Source organism: Ceratotherium simum, chromosome X (genome assembly GCF_057802395.1).
Source record: "Ceratotherium simum simum isolate JZ-2026a chromosome X, ASM5780239v1, whole genome shotgun sequence".
Lineage (NCBI taxonomy): Eukaryota > Metazoa > Chordata > Mammalia > Perissodactyla > Rhinocerotidae > Ceratotherium > Ceratotherium simum.
In genome coordinates, this window is record NC_141940.1 from 124,299,352 (window position 1) to 124,321,411 (window position 22,060).

At 39.6% G+C, this 22,060-nt stretch overlaps 1 long non-coding RNA gene across 1 annotated transcript; it reads right to left on the reverse strand.

Annotated features, from left to right (window-relative positions):
• Positions 1-365: 365 nt before the first annotated feature.
• LOC147912028 (uncharacterized) lies at positions 366-13,081 on the reverse strand. Its single transcript, XR_015550391.1, has 4 exons — positions 12,950-13,081; positions 8,924-9,034; positions 6,874-7,084; positions 366-6,402 (listed from the first exon to the last, which is right to left on the reverse strand). It is a non-coding gene; the product is annotated as an uncharacterized LOC147912028 (long non-coding RNA).
• Positions 13,082-22,060: the final 8,979 nt, after the last annotated feature.

Genomic DNA, 22,060 nt, shown 5'->3' on the forward strand with positions numbered 1-22,060 from the left:
TGGCTGTGCGTTTACAGTGATGAGGTTATATTTATTTTTGGTGAATTCCTTCCTTTGATCTTTGATTTTGGTATTTAAGTGGTTTCTAACCTATTCCAGTAAAGATCTACTATTTTTCTGATTTTGTCTACCTATTTTTCTCCTTTCTCCAAGCTTTGTATTCCTTTTCTTTTCTTTTTTTCAGGCCTGAGGGTCTTCTTGAGTATTTCTTGTAGTGGGAGTCTTGTGGTCATGAACTCCCATAGCTTTTGTTTATCTAGGAAAGTTACTATTTCTCCATCATATTTGAAGGATATTTTTGCTGGATAGAGTATTCTTGGCTGAAAGTTTTTGTCTTTCAGTATTTTGAATATATCATTCCAGTCTCTCCTAGCCTGTAAAGTTTCTGTTGATAAATCTGCTGAGAGCCTGACGGGAGTTCCTTTGTACGTTATTTTTTGTTTTTGTCTAGCTGCACTTAATATTGTTTCTTTGTCATTGACTTTGGCCAGCCTTACCATTACATGTTGTGGAGTGGGCCTTTGCCTGTTGACATATTTAGGTGAACTATTGGCTTCACTTACTGATATTTCTTGCTCCTTCCCCAGATTTGGGAACTTCTCAGCTATTATTTCCTTGAATAGGCTCTCTGTTCCTCTTTCTCTCTCTTCTCCCTCAGGAATACCTATAATTCTTATGTTTCATTTCCTAATAGAGTCAGATATTTCTCGGAGACTTTCTTCATTTCTTTTTAGTCTTAGTTCTCTCTCTTCTTCCATCTGAAGCATATCTGTATTCCTATCCTCTATAATGCTAATTCTTTCCTCCATATTGTCAGCTCTGTTCTTTAAAGATTCCAGATTCTCCTTTATCTCCTCCATTGTATTCTTCATCTCCATCAGTACTGATTGGTTCTTCTTTATGTTTTCAATCTCTTTTGTGAAGAAACTCCTAATCTCATTGAATTGTTTGTCTGTGTTGTCTCGTATTTCGTTGAGTTTTTTTATGATATCTATTTTGACATCTCTGTCATTTAGGTTATGGATTTCTGTGTCTTCAGGGTTGGTTTCTGGGTGCGTGTCATTTTCCTTCTGGTCTGGTGATTTCATGTACCTTTGCATTGTGGTTCTTGTATTGGCTTTGTTTTTCCTCATCCTGGAAATATCTGGTTGCAATTTCCACCCACCGCCACCATGTGGGGGTTAAAGGCTGTGTAATCTGAACCACTGCACTCTGCCCCAGCTGTTCACTGCAATCCGCTGGCCGCTTGGTCTGGTCTGGTTGGCTGAGCTGCAGTGCCCGGCTTGTGGGGAGGGGGAGGGCTCTCTCTTTTGCCTGCTGGGTCCCTGGCGTGGGGGGCTTCCTGCTTGCCCCTTGTTATCGGCTCTCCTGGTGTGCTCAGATGTTGATGGTGCCCCTGTAGCAGTTCTGAGTCCTCTGTGTGGGAGTTTCCCACTGGCTGAGAAAGCCCAAAGAGCTACGGTTTCCCCACAGATGGCCATCCCTCCCCCGTCTCTGGGAGCCACGCAGACTGGGATCGCTTATCTGATGGGGAGGGAGAGGAGTTCTCCTTACCTCTCCCCGCTTCCTCCAGGGGCCCAGCACGTTCTACTCTCAGACGTGTGGCAGTGTAGATCTTTCTGATCTTGCTTTTCACTGTCTAGGAGTCCGTTGTTGGTCTGTGACTGTTCCTTTTGTTGTATCTTATTGGGGGAAGAGTTTACAGGAAAGCTCACTCTGCCATGATGCTGACATCCCCATACTAAGACTTTTTATGTGTGCTATTTTTTATCATCATCAAAATAACCTGAGATTGGTCCTACCAATATCTCCTTCATATAGATGAGAGAGTTTTACAGTAACCGGCTCAAATCATCACATCCATAAAAAAGAATAAAATGCTAAAGGACTAATATCTGCTACAATGTAGATTAACCTCAAAAACCTTATGCTAAGTGAAAAAAGCCAGACAACAACCACTATAGCGTGTATGAATCCATTTACATTAAAAGTCCAGAATTGGTAAATCTATAGGCACAGAAAGCAGATTGGTGGTTGCGGGGAGGCTGGGGGTGGGAACGGGGACTGACCACACACGGGCACACATGATCTTTTCAGGGGTGATGGAAAAGTTCTCCAACTGGATGTGGTGGTGGTTGCACAACACTATAAATTATTAAAACTCATTAAACACGTGAGTTCTATGGTATATAAATTATACCCCAATAAAGCTGTTTTAAAAAAAGGAAGAAAAGAAATGGCCCTAGCCAGGAACAACGAAATAGCTCATCTTTAAGGACCCTTAATTTGCTTCTCCACATAGGTTCATGTTTATCATCCTCCCTGTTTAGAAAACCTACACTTCTTTTTTCTCCTTTACTCTCACACTACCTTACAGCATTTCTGACACCAGATGTGTGGGTTTTTTCCCCACACCAAGCAATTGTGTGACACCAGCTGGGTGTGCTACTGTTCATCTACCTGGAGAGAGTGTCAGATCCCACAGGTTAAGGGCTCAATCCCACAAGACTGCCCCCTCACCCTCAAAGACCAATTGCAAGACCAGATTGTCACCTGTGCTTCTGATCTACTGGCCATAGATCAGAGGTTCCCCTCCTCATGTTCAATTAATTTGCTAGAGTGGCTCACAGAACTCAGGAAAAGAGCTTACTTACTCTTTGCCAATTTAGTATGAAAGGATATGATAAAAGATACAGACGAACATCCAACTGGAAGAGATGAGTAGGGCAAAGTATGTGGGAAGAGGAGCAGAGCTTCCATGCCCCCTCTGGGTGTGCCCCTCTCCCAGCACCTCCACATGTTCACCAGCCTGGAAGCTCCTCCAACCCCAAATTTTAGGGATTTTTTATGGAGGCTCCATCACATAGGCATGACCAATCATAACCTCCATTTCCAGCATCTCTCCCCTTGCTGGAGAGCAGAGGGGTGTAACTGAAAGTTCCAAGCTTCTGATCATGGCATGGTCTTTCTGATGACCACCCTCCATCCAGGAGCCCCTGGAGCATTGCCTCATTAGAAATGATGCTCCTATCACCCAGGAAATTCCAAGGGATTTAGGAACTTAGTGCCAGAAACTGGGCAGGGGGAGGCAGTGGGGGTGGCAGAGACCAATATATATACTTTCTACTCTCCCATACTAGGAAACTGTAGATCCTTTGCACAGCTTCCAGACCTGACTTTTTCAGTTGAAATCAAGCTGCCCTTCAGAGTACAGGTATCAATTTTCCCTGAATGTTTCCACAGCCATCTGAGCTCTAGATGCCCGTGGTTTCATCCAAGTACAGTGTGCAAAGTCCTGGTCTCTCCAGTCTCTCTCCCAGAACAAGTCAGTGAGCCTGCACATTGGTAGACAGAAAGAGAAGTAGCATTATCAAGCCCGTGATTTGTGCCAGACCCAGCCACTTTGCAGGAGGCTTTTATTACTGTTTATAAAACCCTGGAGAATGCACCTCATCATCTCACTTTTCAAATGCAGAAACTGTCGCTTAGAGAGGTGAAATTATTTGGTCCCGTGTTGTGCAAACAATTAATGGCAAAGCCAGAATATGAACCCAGATCTCTGCAGCCCAGGAACTCCCAAGTTAACTAATTTTGTCTACTCAGACAGTTCGGTTCCTAATCCCCGTTGTACTACTCAATCTGTGTAAGTTATTCCCTTTCATCATTGGGCTTCTTAAAGGTGCTACAACATCGTTGGAGCTTGCATTTTGAAACCACAGAGCACTCAATGGTTGGACAAAGTCAAATAAGCATGTTTGCAGTGCCTACATTGCTTTGTCTGTATCATATTGTAACTAAGCCGTGCAAAATCCCTCAAGAATTGTAACAGTAAATTGTCTTTAAATAAAATATATCTTCAGTTTCATTTGGTGCCAAACACACTTGAGTTATTGTATATCGTTTTTCCAGAATTCCACTTAAATCTTTTTCTAAAAATAACATTTTCATTGCTCAAGGGCATGCAGGACAAACTAGGAGAATCAACAGCATGCTGGCTTTAACAGAGAACAGAAAGAACCCAGAAAAAGAGGCTGGGACCTGTAGGAAGAAAACCATACAACACACTTTTGTGAACACATTTAAACAATGCTAGAGTGTGTTTTATAGAAATTTAGCAGAGGAGAGTAACACTGGGGGCTTATTTATGAAAAGAACTCATAAGACTGTATTTAATTTCAAGGATATCAATAGTTAGTGGTGCAGCAAATAAATTTCAATTGAAAGAATCACAGAAATTGTGTTATTTCATCATTCATTCTCAACCGGGGTGATTTTGCACACACACATGTACACACAACCCCTTTGTGGGGGACAATTGGCAATATATGGAGACATTTTTTGTTTTCACTATTCAGGGAGAAAAGTGCTACTATCATCCAGTGGGTAGAAACCAGGGACCCTTCTAAACATTCCACAATGCACAAGGCAGCCCCCACAGCAAGGACTTATCCAGCCCCAAATGTCAATCATGCCAAGGCTGAGAAAACCTGTTCTATACTGAGGCCACTAAGAACTTCACGTGCCTCTAAAAAATAACTGTAGGAGTTTCACTAAACCAGAAATACCTGGATTATATATTTTCCTAGTATCATTTAACACAATTTAGTAGACTTCTACAAACACTCCCAAATCATCAAACAGGAGCATCATTTCCATTTCTCTTTAAGGAAAAGATGAATTTGGGTAGAAGAACTGGGTCACCAAAGTACAACAATATTGCACAGTGGGAAGATTCACACTTGGACTTGGGTGGCAGATATTTTCATCATTTTTAATGTTATCCATCACTGTATTTAGTGCAAAATGATATACTGGATCATGTAGCCGTTCAAACCAGCCTCCAGAAAAATGTCCTCAAGGTGAAACAAACAGATTTTTTTAAATTGTTGCTACAAAGGTGAACCTAATCAAGGAGGTTCCTTTCCAGGTTACCTTTGGCTACGAGATAGTAATTAAACTGTCTTTAGGGACCCTTGTTTAGAAACTGCTCAGCTATGGATGTTTTGATGTTCAGGCTAAGTTTCCCGGGCCTAATCATTGAATGAAGCAGATCGATTGTGCTTCAAACAGAAGGCCTTAGAAATGAAGCTACTACAAGCTGCTCCATCCATTAATTTCCTGCAGTCATGGCAGCATCAATTATGTATGGATTTATTGGAGAAAGTTCAGGTTCCTGTAGCTTCATTCTAGTCTCAACACTCATGAGAGCCATTTATGGTTTACCAGACAAAAAGCACTTTTCCAGTTAATAAACTTCTTCCATTTATCTCTTAATCCTTACACAAAGGGACATTCATAAAAACACCAGTCGATACTCTGAAGGCTCACTTCAGAGTTTTGAATGAAGGGCACCCAAGGTGGGGAACCACATTTCTCCTACAACCAGGTTTTTCCTTACTTAGGTACTCCTGGGTCCTGCCTTTGGCCAAGGAGGTAATTTGGTCTACATTATCCATTCAAAGGCAATGTTTTAGCTACAGCCAGCAATAAAAACAACACAAAATTGGTGAGGCAAGTCTCACCTGAAGGTTGTTGGAACTCTCAATTTCATGGTTTGGAAATCCTGCACCCAAAACCATTCACTGTCTGAAGAAGGACTATGCGTTGCTAGTAGAGATGTTTAATAGAGAATGCAACAAGCGTGCTTTAAGGTCTGTCATTGACTTTATAAGTTATGGTGGAGTATTTGAGCATAAGGATTGACAAGTCTTGCACATTAGAATTATCTGGGGATGCTAAGAAAAAGATTCACATCCCCCAACCAGTAGGAATTAAATCCCATGTGGAGGGTATTTGTGGGGGGAGATTCGAATGCAGATTCCTCTTCCTCTCTTTTTGCTCCTGCTCACTCTTCTCTGTGCAGTCTCTCCTCCTGCTTCTCGTATTCTCTTCCTCTCCCTTCTCTTGCCACAGCCTAATCGCCTCCTTCTTTCCACCATGCGATGCTAACACGCAGGAAGCATTGGAAACCACTGCTTTACCTGTTGACTTATTTTTATGCTCCAAGTGCATCTGCCTGTGAATATGTGTGTTGTTTGCAACCACAGAATGAGGCTGCCAATCCTTTCCTCTCTCCTGCTTCCTGTGGATGTTTGTATAATATTTAAGCATTAATTATGTAATGTTTGTCAAGGGTTTGAAGCTCCTAGGGAAAAGGCACTATATTAATAGCATTATTATTAGTGTTTTCTCTGTTAAATTTCCATTACAAAACGCATCAGGAAATGAGTTGCGGCCGTCTGTCACAGAGCTTAAATGCTTACATTCTGCAGGATTTCGTTTATTGCTGAGTGGAGGTGCTTTGTAAGCCATATATAAAAATCATTTTCCAAAATGAGTTGAACAGCTGTTGCGTCCCATACTAGTTTTAACACCTTGTTAACAGCTATTATTTTCAACAACCTGCAAAACAAACCATGGTTTGCATTATGGTATGCGTCGCTTAACAAGAGGGAAACGTTCTCAGAAACGCGTCATCAGGCAATGTCGTCACTGTATGTACATCATAGAGTGTACTTACACAAACCTAGATGGTACAGCATACTACACACGTAGGCTATATGGTACTAACCTTATGGGACTACCATCATATATGTGGTCCATTGTTGACCGAAACATTGTTGTGCAGTGCATGACTATACTCAATTTTAATAATGATCATGTAAGCATGCATTGTGTTATATGAGAAGCAATTTCATGGGTAATAAGGAAAAGCAGTGACTCCTAGCTGACTTTTTAATGGATTGCCGGGTTCCTAGTGAAGTCAGTTCTTCCCTAAGCCACTGGTTGGAGAGTGCCCTGGAGATCGACCAGAGGCTGGTCTCCAGGGAGGGCTCAATGAGCTGAGACATCCCGACCCAATCCAATCTTTACCTGCCCCTTCATCAACACTGAGTATTATCCAACTTTTGTTCGTTGCCAGTCTAATAGGTACATATAGCGTCTCATTTTATTTTTCCATTTCTTCAGTCTTGAGTAGAATTGAATATTTTCTGTGTATGTCAGCCATTTGCACTTTTTCTCTGAATTCCTTGTTCAGATCCTTACCCATATTTGGAATGAGGTGCGATCTTTTTTTTTTTATCTGTGTAAGAACATAGTTTAGAAAGAAAAGCATATTAACTAGATATATTGTTGCAAGTACATTTTTATTTCCTCTAAATTTTCATTTGTCTTTTAGACTGCTTATGGATTTGGGTGTCTGTGTGATACAGACTTCACTATTTGAGGGTGTTAAAAACAAGACGAAAGGCCCAAATGGAGTCGCTTATGCTAAGCCTCACATCATCAAACTGAGACTTCACTTACTTATATTTTTGGCTCTCCCAGAAATGGAATCTTAAACCAGGCAATCAGGAATGGCCTGACGAGCACAAGTTAGGTAATCTAACTGATAAACCTCCGACATCCCTAAAAGAAAGTGACCTTGCAATAACCAATGCCATTTTTTTGACTAGTATAACTTCCTTGTTGCTCCTTCCTTCTGCCTATAAAAGTCGTTCATTTCATGCAGCTCCTTAGAGCTCCTTTCTATCTGCCTGATTGGATGCTGCTGATTCCAATCGATTTTTGGTCAAATAAACTCTTAAAATTTTTAATATGCTTCAGTTTACCCTTTAGTAAAGGACATCAATTTACAATCATACGTACATTTCCTTTTTGACTTCTGGGTTTAACATAACGATTAAAAAGACCTTTCCCATAGGAAAACAAAAGAAACAATTTCCGTATTTTCATGTTTTTAAAAAATAGTTAGATGTTTAAATTACATATAATTTAGTTTGGTGCAAATCGTGAGGAAGAAAGGCAACTGTGCCATTTTTCCAAATAGTTTTTCTGTCACCCCACCATGATTTAAAAAAAAATTATCCATCTTTCTGAAATATCACACTATCGTGGACTCCATGTCTGACTGGGCATTCTTCTGACATTCTACTAACTGCATTGATCGATCTCTCAATTACTAGGCCAATATCAAGTCATTTAAATGTGGTCTTGATAATATACTTTTATACCTAATAACACCTCCTCAGACGTTGCATTTTCTTCCTGAATGACCTGGAATGGAGGTGATGCCAGTAATTGCAAAAATTCAAACGCGTCTTTACATATGGGAGAAACTAAGTGCCAATGCATCCCCCTAAAAACCCGTTAATGTTTTTACAAAGTGAAGCAATTCACGTCACTGAAAAAGATTTTCAGTATTCTAACTACACAACGCTTAAGGGTGAATGGCCTAGAGTTTATCACACGTGTTACAATATATCTTTATGGGTGGGTTCTTAAAAAGTGCAATTGATAATTTTCTGTTGGGATCTTTGCACTTTGACTTTAATTGGGACGAGCTGAATTCCACCATAACTGTGCTCCTCAATGTAACAGTAGATACAGAGCTAGTATTTTATCCTGACTCCAAACACAAAAGGTTGTATGTCAGGATTTCCTCTGGCTGTGAGTTACAGAATGCTCAGCTAGAGTAACTTATATAGTTAAGCGGTGGATTTATCTCTGGAAACACTGTAGGGATTGTGGGAGCAACTCAAGAAACATACCCATGACCCTGGATCCTTCTATCCCTGGTTCCATGCAGTCTTTCTGTGCCTGGTCATCAAATGAGCCTACAAATATCGTGGCAAATTTCCAAGAAGAAAGAACAGGGAAAGGGAAAAAGTGCCAGCATAGATGATACCTATGTTTCACTGGCCACTCTCATGTCACATGGACAGTCCTGGCTGCAGAGAAGTTTGGTAAATCGAATTGCCTTTTGCACAGAGGCAGATAAAGAAGAAGAAAGCTGCACACAGTGCTTGAGACAGCTAAACTACAGTGTCATCCTATAAAAATCTTTCACCTTCAGGTCACAGGGTACTCTGAATTAATTAAAAGAAACTCATTTCTACATATATCCTGAGAAAATGCTTACATTCAAAACCGTGAAAAAGTTTTCAAGACGTCAGTTCTTCACCTCTTTAAGAAATCAGATTACCCCAAGGAAATATCAGGTTAACTCCACAATTCTCTTCCAAAGTATAGGCTGTGAAAAGAAAATGGAGATTTGGGCATCTGGGATCTTAACTCACATATTCTTCAACAAGCTAAGGAAAAATATTTCCTCACTCAAGGACTTCAAAAGTATATCACATACATGCTGTTCTTTAAAAAACTCTTCAAGGACAAATGAATCAAATTAATATACCCATGAAGAGAAGTTCTTTGTATAATCAAAATATCAAGGAGCAATGAAACAGTGAAACTCTTGGTTAATGTCTAAACAGTTACCATGGGGATTAAGCATAACCCAAGCGTCAGAACTACATCTCAAAAAAGATGAAAATAATGTAACATATATACTATATGTTATAATATATAACATACTATATTATAACTAATACAGGTACAATAATCTTGATCTAAAAAAAAATCAATTCATTTTAGCCAAAATATATGCAGAGGGAAGTCAAATGGTGCTAAAAATTGCACTAAATTGTTACCAAGGGGCAGAGGGCAGGTGATGTTATTTTAGCACTAAATGTCCAAATATATTTTGTTTGGTATAATTTTCAAATAACCAGGGGAAAAAAAGAGAAGGAAAACTTGAGCATTTAAGTAAAAAGCAGGAAATAAGTAATAAAATAACAAGAATAAAAACCCAGAATTAAAAAAATGGCAGAGAATCAAATATCATCCACTAATGGAATTATACTTATGTTGCGAACATAGAGTTAAGTGTACATATACTTTAGACCTGTGATTGTTGATTTTTTTTTCCCAGACCAACCTGCCTGAGAGACCCATAGATCCTTACTGCTAACAGGTCGGTACAACTGCTAGTTTCAAGTCAAGGATTATGTGGCATATTCACACAAGAGAAAATTATTTTGTCTTAAAAAAGAAGAAATTCTCCCGTTTGCAACAGCGTAGATGAACCTGGAGGACAGTATGCAAAGTGAAATAAGCCAGGCACAGAAGGAAAAATACTGCATGATTCCACTTAGATGAGATATCTGAAATAGTTGAACTCATGGAATCCGAGAATGGAGTGGTGGTTGCCAGGAACTGACGGGATGGGAAAATGGCGAGTTGTTATTCAGTGGGTGTAAACTTTCAGTTATGCAAGATGAATAAATTCTAAAGGACTACTGTAGTTAACCATACAGTATTGTGCACTGAAAAGTGTGTTGAAAGGGTAGATCTCATGTTAAGTGTTCTTACCACAACCACCAAAAAGCAAAGACAAAAACCCACAGAGGCACAAGGGAATGTTTAGCGGAGATGGGTATGTCTATTACCTTGATTGTGGTGACAGTATCATGGTGTGTGCATATGTCCAAATCCATGAAATTGTACACATTAAATATGTGCAGTTTTTTGTATATCAATTATACCTCAATAAAGCTGTTTAAAAATATTTTTAATAAAATAAAACATAGAAAGAACGGATAAAGTTGTTCAGAGACAAGCCTGCCCTGGGGGTGAAGAAGGATCAGGTCGGGTAGTGTTGGGCAGAGCCTCCCCACTCATGTGTCACGAATGAGTTACAGGTTTATTTCACAACTGATAGAAATTAGTAAAAATAGGGCTTGGGTTTGGGGTTCCAGCTCTATCCCTTGCTGCCTATGAGACCTAGACAAAGTTATTTACCTTCTAATGCTTAGTTTCATTTTTGTAAAATACAGATAATAATACTTTCTAGTTCAAGGGGATTTTTAAGATTTTGAATTAATCCAGGTAAAGCATTTAGGATCTGGGCATATATTCATGGTTCTTTAAATATTACCATTTGTGCTTATTCCAAAGGAAAATATTGGGCAGCCAGTGGTATCTCAAGGCCAAACTATTCAACGAGAGTTGGAAATTAGAAACTAGAAAGTAAGTAAACATATTGGTATCTATCTGCATCAAGATGACAACTGAAACCAAGGGAAGGAGGTGCAAGGATATATGAATAGTGATTTTACAACAAGGACTTACATTTATATTCTAACACTCAGAGAAAATTTAATTTGTAGTACAATTTAAAGAAATAAAAACCTGGAACCAGATAGGGCTTTCTGTGAATTCTCTCAACTCTTGACTTATCACTTGTGCCATAGGAAAATGTTTCCCTCTCCTAAAGTCAGGGTAAGGAGGAGTTCTGCTTAGTCTGCTGATCTTGGACTCTGCTTTGCCATCAGCTCTCAATCATGAAGCTTTGTCTTTCAAGTTGTGACACATTTCAACTTCTGGCCTTCCTCACTATCTGCTTAACAAATGTTGTCTTCCCATGTTTGGCATGAACAAGATGTAGTATTTACTTTTGTATTTCTTTAGGCAAATCTTGGCTTGTTCCGGTATCAACCTTGATTTCCCCTAGGTCCTCCAAAATTGAAGCTTTCTCTTCCGTTCTATGCTGAAAAGTCAAAAGCCAAAGTGGACAGTGAAGGCGTTATGAAGACTGCTAGCCATTCACCAAATCGATGGGCTCTTTTTCTTTGGCACTGGGCTAAACAATCCTTCCTTCCCAGTCTCTCTTTCAGTGAGGCTGCTTCATGATGTTCTAGCCAATAGTTTATGTACAGAAGTGATGTGTGCCCCTTCTGAGCCTGGCTCATAAAAATCTAGCATGTATTTCCTCCATGTTTCCCCCCTAGTCTCCTGCCTGGGATAAAGATGACCCTCCAAGAACACCTTAGCCACCATGAATTGAAGATGGATCCCTAAAAGATTGCTTGGAGCAGAGAACTCCCTTCCACCCGAGCCTACTCACTCAGTACACCCACCTTGGGCAGCTAGCCAGAAGACAACTTCTACTGGATTACAGCCCTTAATCATTTGTTTTTTATTGGTTACAGTAGTTTGGAATACTCAAACTAATTCAGCAGTTCTAGCTAGCAGAATGGTCCTGGTCCAACAGGAAGAATCCAGAAAATATCTGCCACATGGGAGGCCTATCCAAATGAACAAGGTTCATCTCTTCTGCTGAGTGTATTTAAAATAATGCCTGCTGACTCCAAGAAGACACAGGTGGAATTTCAAATCTATTCCTTAGGAAGACATAGTCTATATTTGTAGAAAGCCTCAGATTCTTCCCTCCCTCAGGTCCCTGTTCCACAGTAAATTCGTTAGGGCATTTTGTTAAGGGGTCATCCCTCCCACCTTTTGAGCATTTACACATAGTGGAACTTAGTAAAACACTGGTAAAATATTACATATTCTGAGAATGTTGCCCACAAAGTTTATGGGAAACATATATAAATGTTTAGGTGGTGGTGTCTGACAACACTGTAGCCCATGGTTTATGAGCAAAAGTAATGTGTGCTCATTCTGAGCCTGGCTCATCAAAATCTCCCATGAACTTCCTCCATGTTTTTCTCCCTTTCTGCTGCCTGGGATAGAGAGGCCCCCACCCCTCTCAGAGGGAAACTTTGGATATCCTGAGTTTTAAAGAAACAAACATGTAAAATCTTGCACACTGCTTAGCTGTCTGCATTTCAATAAAGTCATAACAGAGCAGGAAAAGGTCCAGAGAAGAGAAAACAGGGTGATCAAAAGCCCAGAGCTGCTGCATATGCAGACAGTCTTAAAGGATTCAAATGATTCCATCTGCAAAGACCGAGGCTGACAAGGGCTATGATTGAAGTCTACAAACTCATAAAAGGTAGACCTGGGATGAACACAGACTTGTTCACCAAATCCCAGTTTACCACGATGACAGTCTTCCCTTTCACCCTCTCTTGAAAGAAGGAGATTTAGGACAAACAGAGAAAGGACAAGTTAACAAAACAGAGCAGATAGCAATGGGCCAATTTGCAGAAATCATAACCTAGAAGACCAGAGGCTGACCGCAAATCTAAAAAACTTCAAATAAGTACCAGAAACATTCACACGTGACAGTTCTATTAAAAGAGCTAAAATTATGCCTAAAAATTTAAAGAGGCTAAAAGTGATTGATCAAAAATGAATGACTTACAATTAGGACTATTTCTGGATTCTGACTCTTTATAACAGTGGTGTCGCACACACATCCCCACCAGCTTTGCAAACTGTCGCCGCCATGCCTCTTCTGGTTAGCTGCAAAATATTTTTGCCGTTAAATTTATTTTGTGTCAGCCAAAGTGCCGTTTTTATGGAATTGCCCATGGAGAGAAGCCTATAATAGATCCTGAGCAACACGGACAAGCCCTGATAAACTACTAAATTTAGATAGGATTGAGCCATAGACTGAAATTCTTAAATGACCTCACTTTTCAAATCTCCTCCAGGCATGAAACAGACTCACCAGTGTAAGATACAGTGTGGGCAGTTTCTGGGGGAAGAAGGAGACATTCTGCTACCAAGAATGGGAATAGAAATCAATCACAAGGGCATCATTAACTAAATCCCTGCATACTTGTGGATTAAATAGGGTTAACTTTAAAAAATCAAGTTACAGAAAATTCTTGCTTTCTAGATGATTGCAGTGTAAAGCAAGTAATGTGGCTTTTGGTTATTGCAAGACCAACTCTCTCAGCTTTTCTAGGAACTCTTTCAATTGGAAAAGGGCACTTGGTTTTTGGAAACAATCTCATTTTAAACAGCAATGAGTACTCAACTGATTAAAAATTAATATGCATTATGCTTGAACGTTACGCAACACAATTTCTCAAAAGAGTGGTGAACTTCTAAAAATCAGTTCTTAACTTTCTGATTCCTGACCACATTCTGGCAGGAGTACTACAAATGACCATTGGCACAAACGGAAATTTAAAAGATGTCTTGAATTAAACCCTAGAGTCTAGATCGTGACTGAATCTCTGTTTAATCAATAAACAGATGTTTATTAAACACTTGCTGTCATGCTTTGGCTTCTCCAGGAAGAACACTCATTGCAGAATTAAAAAAAAAAAATAGAGGGCCAACACTGCCCAGCTGGGAATTTAATGCCTCAGAAGTTAGTTTCTGACACATTTCTGCATTTCTGCATGGTATTCTAAATTCATGGCACAAACATCATGAGGGAGTATGCTGCTATAGCAGATAATTGCTACCTTCTTACACCAATGGGCACTTTTATATACAAGTATATAATTAAGTACTCATGACTTACTGTTAAAATTTTGGCAGATCCCTGCTGGCTTCCCTTGCACCTCTTAATAATGATGGTCAAGGGACATTAACTCTCATGGCTGAACATGTTACAGTTTTGTTTTTTCTTTTTAACTCTCAAGGTATGAATACATACCTTTCCGGTAAAATGTTTTGAAAGCACCCAAAGAGTAACCCTTTAAAACCACCATCATTTGGTTAACTCTAAACCTAACCCTAATTCCCTCCCTGATCCTATCCCTCCCTCCATGTCCTTCTTCCTGGTCCCACCTCTCCTTCTATGTCACTTCCTGCCACACCCCTACCCCTCCTTCTATGTCACTTCCTGGCCTCTCTCTTTCCTTTATGATGTCACTTGCTGGCCCCTACCCTATGCTACCTGTCCCACTCAAGTCCATATTCGGATTTTCCCTAAGGAGTACCCCTGAGATGAAAGACACGGGACTTGGCAGAGGTAGGAGTTGATGCAAAAGGCCTTCATCAAAGGCCTCAGCTGATTTTGTGGAGATCTTGGGGACTGGGATGGCCCCTCAGAGTGATCCTCCCTTGAAATGAGGTAAAGGGTCAGCTTTTCTATCCCTGCCAGGTCCAGTTATTAAATGCAGTCTGCCTATGAGGTGGAGGTACCACCTTGGGTGAAGCTCTCTTCAGCTGAGGGCAATTACAGAAGAGAGACTCAACTGAGATGTGTCAATACAATACTCCCAGAAGACAGAGGAATAGATGTCTTGATCCTGGAAAGGGGTCCAGGCAGGATGGCACAGCTTCTGCCACCTTAACCTTCTCTAAGGAACAGTTGGTTACTGGAAGGAGTATAAAGAACATCAAAATGTTGTCTGTACTCTTAGAAAGCATAAAATTCCATTAGAGAGATGAGACATATTTACACCTCTTAGTGGTACTCTTCGAATCTCCCTATTGGAGACAGGTCATGAAACTTGGATTTTAATTCCTTTAAAATCTCATACTATTGGATAGAAATAGAGCAATGCTCTGATAGTTTCAGAAAAGGGATCCATATACTATCACCCAGGTGCCAAATTTTGTCACCACCTGTTTTAGTGAATAAAGCCTTATTGGAGCACAATCATGCCCATTCATGTACCTGTGGGTCTAATAGTCTAACTAGGACCACAAGGGACAGAATAGATGGAGATTACAAAGAACTGACACAAGGGGGAAGGATCCTTAGCAAGCAACACACAAAGACTCTACTACACGAAGTTCATGGTCTTGTTCTATGAGGCAATGGGGTAATTGGCCTCTTCTTACATACGAAAACTTCGCAATGGCTGGGAAATTAATTAGGAATAAGTAGTATAGAAATAATTTTATCCTATAGCTAAAAACCACATTTTTTTAAGTTATGTATAAGTTTTAAGTTATAAACTCTAGATAGAAAGAGCAATTCAAAATGCAGTACCCCCAATCACAGGACACTCAGCATTTGGTGCCATGTCATCTTGAAAATCAGCCATTCACCTTCATGCTCCTTGACTACAGGGGGAAAGATGAAGTGCAAGCAACCAAGCAAGCATTAGGCTCACGAAGTGCGATATGAGCCTCAGGAGCTGAGGAGGCTCCACCCAGTTCACAGGCTTTCCATGACAGCCTGTAATTCAGAGGCCTCCCGGGGAGGGAGATGTGATGGGCAACTGTGGAAATTTAAGTGATGTCTAGGATCTTATCGTACTGACAGCTCATTATTCCTGTTACCCAGAGAAGAAGAGGATAAACACATCAGCCAGCATCCTTTTATAAGTGAGCCCAGAGGACCCAACTGGAGCTTATGTACAAACAGAGTTTTCCAGAGGTGACACCAGACACATCAGGGACAAACCTGGGCTTAAGGCTGAGTGGTAAAAACAGCCATTTGTATTCCAACTGTGCATCCAAAGCCACTTGCCTAAAGTGTTTTCATTTAGATCTTTTGAATTACAATTTCTGGCTTTATTGCATATTTCATCTGGGCCCCTTCCAAATGGATCTTCTGGCATGCTTATATACTATGATAGAGTGATATTCAGTTTAAAAATCATTACCTTAATCAGCCCTGCTACTTTGATTTAGTGTGAGCGATGGTTGATTTCATTTTCTTGCCTATTGTAAGAATTTTACTCATGGTGACATTAGGTTTATTTTTAAATTGCAACTGTGAATCACAAAATAAAAGTTTAGAGCACATAGTTTTGGGGTCTTGTTTCCTACACACACGTGCTAAATCAAATTTGAGAATGTCCCATTGCCAGAGCTGAACCAACCACAAAAATTTAGTGTTTTCTTGAGATGAGAGAATGGGAGAACTGAGTTTCTTGAATCTAGTTTGAGAACATTGGACCACCAGTAGTTACCATACCCACCCACTAGGGGTAAGACTAACACATGTCATGCAACCAAGTTAGTGACGCAACTTCTTGTCACTACTCAACTTGGCCTTAAAGGTTACATTTTGAAGTGTTTTCTGATTTCTTAAAAATAGTTTCTCACAGGTAACAAAAGTAAAAATAGATAAATTGGACTAAATCAAAATTAAAAACTGTACATCAAAGGGAAAATCAACAAAGTGAAAGGCAACCTCCAGAATGGGTTTGCAAATCACATATCTGTTAAGAGGTTAATATCCAGAATATATGAAGAACTCCTACAATGCAATAACAACAACAAAGTAACCCAATTAAAAAATGAGCAAAGAACTTGAATAGCTATTTCTCAAAAGATAATATACAAATTGGAAAGGGGGAGTGGGGAGTTGTTAAGGAGTATAGAATTTCAGTTTTGCAAACTGAAAACATTCTGGAGATTGGTTGCACAACCATGGGAATATACTTAACAATACTGAATACACACTTAAAAATGGTTGAGATGGCAAATTTTATGTCATATGTATTTTACCACAATCAAAAAGTTTTTAAAAAATTAAAAAATAGTTTCTCAACATCAAGGGGTTTGCTCTTTTCTGGATGCTTTCAATCAAAAACTTCTAAGTCACATGTAGAATGTCTTGTGTGTCTAGCTAAAAATGTAAATTGGATTATTTTCATCAAACAAAATAAGTTCAAGTAGCTGCCCTATTTTTCTGAAAGGTTTCTGAGTCTGACAGAAAAGTTGGGAGTCGATGTGACGTGTCTAAAGCCATCTTTATCAGTCTTGCTTTTGAAGGCCATGCATAGACTTTATTTAATGTTTAGCTGCAGAATATCAATGAGCCAATTATAAACTCTGGTTATTAGCCGACAAGCCTTCCATTAAAACCAGCATTAAAGTTTTATGTTTCTCAAGCTGTCTTAATTGATGATAGAAACACATGGGTGGGGGTGGGGCTGATGGGTGGGGTATTTATCTATCTGAGGACTGAATGCATACTTCAGTTTCTGAAACCTAACATTTTTAAAGTGACTTCCTAAAATAACACATTATTTGGTGGTGTCGGCAAATATTGATCTGGCCCTTTTAGGTAGGTTGGGTAGCTAAAAAAGAATGATGCCCTGTTCATTGTCCCCAAGCAGATACAAGATGAACCCCAGGAAATAAAATAATGAATAATTCTAGTTTGTTATGTCATAATGTATAAAAGTCACAGCACAAAATATAAACACAATCCTATCAAACCCAGCATACGTTTTCTAGGATGTAGGCTCAGCAAGAGCTTACTGGAGTGGTCCAGTGACCCCAATTATGGGGTGGAGCAAGGACATTTGGGCTGCAAAACTGTCCAGACAAAGGACACTTGATGTGCAAGTGGAAAAACCTGGAAACTGGAACCAACCAGGTCAAGAACCATTTCTGGGGTGATGGAGCCAACAGCAGCAAGCCAGAGGAAAGAGTAAATCCTTCCTGCCCTGTTTTTGCCTCCCAACATCTTCTAGTGTAGCACTAACTAGGGAGACAGCTGACAAAGGAGAATGGTGTTTGCTGAGTAGCAGCTCCAGCATCACGATGGGGAATATAGATGGCGGATTTGGAACTGAGAGACACACACTTAATAACCAAGACAGAAGCCCCCTGAATTCCTTTAGATTCCTTACTCAACGACCATTATAGGCTCAGCATCCCCTATGGACTTAATAATTGCTTGCTGACTGAATACAGAAGTCTCTAGCTTTGGTTTATTCCTGAATCCAAAGGATAAACATCCACATTGAGAAGCAGCCAAGTAGGGTGCTGCTCTATGGTTAGAGTACACTGGGTCATGTGAGGTGCCCCTCCTGACAAATTGACTCAGGTAAGATCAGGTTAAAGTCAGCCAAAAAGCAGCCTTTTGAGAGCTGTCCAGACGGAGAGCAAAGAACAGCAAATTGACCGTGAGTTGGGGAACTATAGAATGTCTGAACTGAAGGGATTTTTTTTTTCACCGGTGGGCAGAGGAATCTCCATCCCTTGCCATATGTTGACCCATCATTGGACATTGAACAACAGCCACTTATCCAGCCCACTAAGACCTCCCAGACCTCAGCATCTAGAAAAAGAATCCTAAATGACTCTCTTGTCCTGATGGGTCTTGCATTTGTTCAAGTACTGGTCATTGATTGAGTCATTCATCCAAGGCTTAGCACCTCTCAGGTACCTGATACTGTTCTAGATGCCTGCCTTCTAATTAAAAGCTGACTAAATAGCTAATTCCCTCTTTTTACGGCATATACAGTAGCTTATTTAAAATATCAGGAACAAAGTGTCATTCCTATGAGACTGTCCAATAGTTATCGAGTAGTACGTGATCACTCACATTTGACAAGCGTTGGCAGCTGTGGATGCTTAAAATCAATTATGTTCAGAGTCAGGCCTGCAAGGCAGCTATAAGAGTAGACATTCCAACTGCTCAGCCATTGAACAGAAGGCTGTGCCGTGCACTGTTCAAGGAGAAACGATTTGGCTCCTGTTCAGGAACAGCCTTTTTGGAAATGCTTGTTTTTAAGATAGCGTAGATTCTTGTGATGGTTAAATTTTGTGCCAGCTTGGCTAGACTACGGTGCCTAATTGTTTGGCCAAAGATTAGTTGCGATGTTGCTAACAAGGTACTACGTAGATGTGTTAACATCTACCATCAGTTTACTTTAAGTAAATGAGATTAACCTCTTTAATATTTGTGGGCCTTATCCAATCAATTGAAAGCAATAAATGTGCCAAAACTGAGGTTTCCTGGAGAGAAGAAATTCTGCCTCAAGATTGGAACAGAGAAATCCTTCCTGAGTTTCCCTGCTACCTTACCCTATGGAATTTGGACTTGCCAGGCCCCACAATTGCATGAAGCAATACTTTCAAATAAATCTCACTCTCATACATGTGTATATATGTATATTTAGTGGTATATATATATTTTTATATGTACATATCTATGTGTGTATATCTATCTATCTACCTATCTACCTATCTACCTATCTATCTACCTATCTATCTATCTATCTATCTATCTATCTATCTATATCCCATTGTTTTGGAGAAGCCTAATTGCTACAGTTCTTCACCTAAGCAAGAGAGCAAGGCTCAGGAAGCAGAAGTCTCAGCTGCAGAAGGAGTAGTGGCATTGCCTAATGTCATCTTCTACCCTGGAGTGGATCATGCTGCTTTTCTCCCTGATAATTACTCTGACTTTGCAAGGATTGTGCCAAAGATTTGCTTCTCAAGCTTTCTTGAATCCAGTGGACTCAGTGGAACTGGAATCTCCTCAGTTTCCTTCTTACCATCACTGCTGTTGAATATTAAATATGGAGGGAGCATTCGGCTTGGTTATCAATGATGTATCCTGCTGCCTAATTCATTCTGGACACCGGGTACACTGTGGCGGTTCCTGGTTATGTCGAAGCAGGAAGAAGAGTAAACACACATCTGAGGACTGCCAGTCAGACTTCACAAATCTTTTCCCAAGCAAGACTCATAAATAAACATAAGCAGTCGCCAAAATGTGGTTAGCCAGCAGGTCAGTGCCCTAGAATAATAGCTTACTATAGAGGGGAGCAGACCAAACATGCAGAATGCCTCCTGGCTGCCTAATGAAACATGAGGTAATTGGAAGGCAGGACAAATGAATTTCCTTCATTTACCTTTACTTCCAAGATGGATTAAACAGCTTTTCTTAAAACAATACCATTTCTTTTCTTATTTAGGAAAATGGTTTTGGTTCCCCAGGTGAATAATAATAAAAACAATGCCCATAAAAGAGATACCACAGTATACTTGGATGTTTAAAAACAGAATCTCTAACTTGCAGCATCATCTTTGGGTTTTTGTCTCTTCAAGTATGTTTCTATTAAAAAAAGGTGCATAGTTTCAAAGTTGTTCACCAAGACCATTTTTTATATCCCACCTGCTTGTATATTCTATTTCTGTGGGGATAGTCAAGCCCAGAACCTCCAAATTCCTCTGTGGGCGTCTAGATCATTGTTGTGAGCTTTGCAGGTATTTCTTGGCACAATATATTATTAGCCTGGACACCAGAAAGAATCAAGGTGAGGCAGACACCTCTCTACATATCTCGTGGATAAACATAATTCAGATCATTCAGAGCTTTTACTTGCAAATAATCATGGCCCAAGGAAGATGAAATATTTTGTCCAAACACCCTGCTGCCAAGAAGAATTGTGGCAAGTTTTGTGAAGGCATATTTTCTAGCTCATTTAAACATTTTTGCATGGTGAGATTTGCAATGCTGTATTATAGAGCTCCGTGAGCAAAGGAAAGCCCCCTGGAATATCACGGAATTTATTTCTGTCAATAACAGGTAATGCCAGCTTTTACGGAAATATGCAACTAGGCTTGAAGACAGTCATTTCTATGGCTGTCGCAATGTTTAGAGAAAATTGTCCTTTAAAGGTAGAATCAAATCACAGAGTATCTGGTAAACATACCTATTGGCATGTTCTATCAGAAATAACCTTAATAAACACAAGATCTTATTTTGCAGTCTTTTTTATGTATGAAGTGGCAGAAGACTGAGTACGCAATAGTACTATAATGTAAGAGCATCCTTATAACTATGTGAGCAGTTCCGCCTCATTTCCTCCCTCCCTCCCCGCTTCCCTCCCTCCCTTTCTTATTTCTTTTCTGCTTAGCTCAGAGGTTTGCTTAAGTCAATATGATGCTAAAGATATCCACTATGGTCTCGTTCCTTCTTTTATTTACTACCTCTATTTTTTCCTAGAGATAACCAGTGTTGTAATGTTGGTGTGTATCTTCCCCTGCATTTTTTATAGTTTTAGTAATATGATGGTGCATTACTATTTTAATTTACATTTTCATAAGTCCTAATCAGGCTCATTCTTTTCCACAAACCTATCCATACCCTCTGACTACTTTTACATTGGGTGATTTGTCTTCTATATCGACAGTAGCAATTCTTTATACAATCTGCATACAACAGTCACTAGTATATGTTGCAAATATATCTCCCCAGCCTATAGTGTGTTACTTGATGTGTTTATGACGTCATTTTAATGCAGGTGGTTTTAATTTTGATGCAGTCACATCTACTGTCTTTAGGGAAAAAATCTCTGCCTTCTTGTCTCAGGCACTAAATTAGCATTTTATGTAGTGGAGAGGGAGAAGAGGATGGGGCTCAATCATTTGCATATTTAATATGCTAATATGCATATTTAATTAGTTCTTCTGTTTTCACACTGTGTCTCACTTATAACCATCCTGTGCCTTGTTTCATCAATTCACACGCCTCTCAGGGCTGAACCATTAAAGCTCTTTGCCCTAATTACCCTCAACAAGCATCTAAGAAAAGGGCACAGCTTTCCACACTGGCTACCACTCCTCCTTCTTATGTTTTCTACATTCAGAATTTCTGAGATTTATTCAAATATATGTCCACTATTTTCTTCTTTATCCCTGTTTTATTCAATCATTGGATAATATCTTAATTATTTAAAAAGAAGGAAATTTTCATTTTTTTCAAACATTTTAAATTATGTCCTTTGGATATGTTTTTTCCAAAGCCAGAAAATATGATTTTTAAAATTCAATTTATTTAAACTAAAAAAACAAAACAAAACAAAAA